Source organism: Nannospalax galili, unplaced genomic scaffold (genome assembly GCF_000622305.1).
Source record: "Nannospalax galili isolate Female #2095 unplaced genomic scaffold, S.galili_v1.0 scaffold18, whole genome shotgun sequence".
Taxonomy (NCBI): Eukaryota; Metazoa; Chordata; class Mammalia; order Rodentia; family Spalacidae; genus Nannospalax; species Nannospalax galili.
In genome coordinates, this window is record NW_008346548.1 from 8982868 (window position 1) to 8983619 (window position 752).

General features: G+C 43.1%; 1 protein-coding gene across 2 annotated transcripts in view; it reads left to right on the top strand.

Moving 5' to 3' along the window:
- Positions 1-752, top strand: part of Eaf2 (ELL associated factor 2) — a 70697-nt gene that overhangs the window by 29028 nt on the left and 40917 nt on the right. The gene's annotated exons all lie outside the window — the stretch shown is intronic.

Below are 752 nucleotides of genomic sequence, written 5' to 3' on the forward strand. Positions count from 1 at the left end.
AAATATAATTGACATATGTTCTCCCTCATATGTGGATCCTAGGATCAGACTCTGATAAATAAGTATGCAAACAGACATAACTGCAGGAACCAGGACAAGGGTAAGGAAACAGTGAGGTAAAGGAAAAGAAATAACCTGAAGGAGAAGAATATTAGGTAACAGGCCTTAATAAGGGAGATATGGATAAAAATTGGGTTAGTTTAAGGGAGGGGGGAGGGAAGGGTATATGAGGAACCTAGGGGAAAAGGAGAAAGAAGAAGCTCAACAGAGATAGGATCATAGGAGCACGCGTATTAGTAAGGAAGAAGGGGGGGGAAGTGGGGGCACCTTAAGTGGGAAAACCGTGATAGAGGTGTGAGACTGTACAAGAGAGAAACAATGCCTAGCTAGTCACGAAAGCCAGAGGGAACCATAGTATTCCTATAATCTACGGACTAATTATACATGACAGACCAAGAAAAATATCTCTAGATATGGTTTATTCGAGACCAACTGGTCATTACCCAAGACTTATCTGCATGACACACAGTAATTAAAAATGCCAGGATGGTGGAACTAACCTTCTTGGATGTTTAACAGACATACCTTGAGATCTATACTAATTGGGTCAGAGGGACACAAAGGACACTTTTTGCTCCTTCCCCTCCTCAGTCGATTAGTTCCCAGGGACTATGAGCATCTGGCAAAATGTCCTGTAAAGTTGGTGGGTCATCTGACCTCTTGATCACGGAGGCCAAGGAGACCCCACCAGA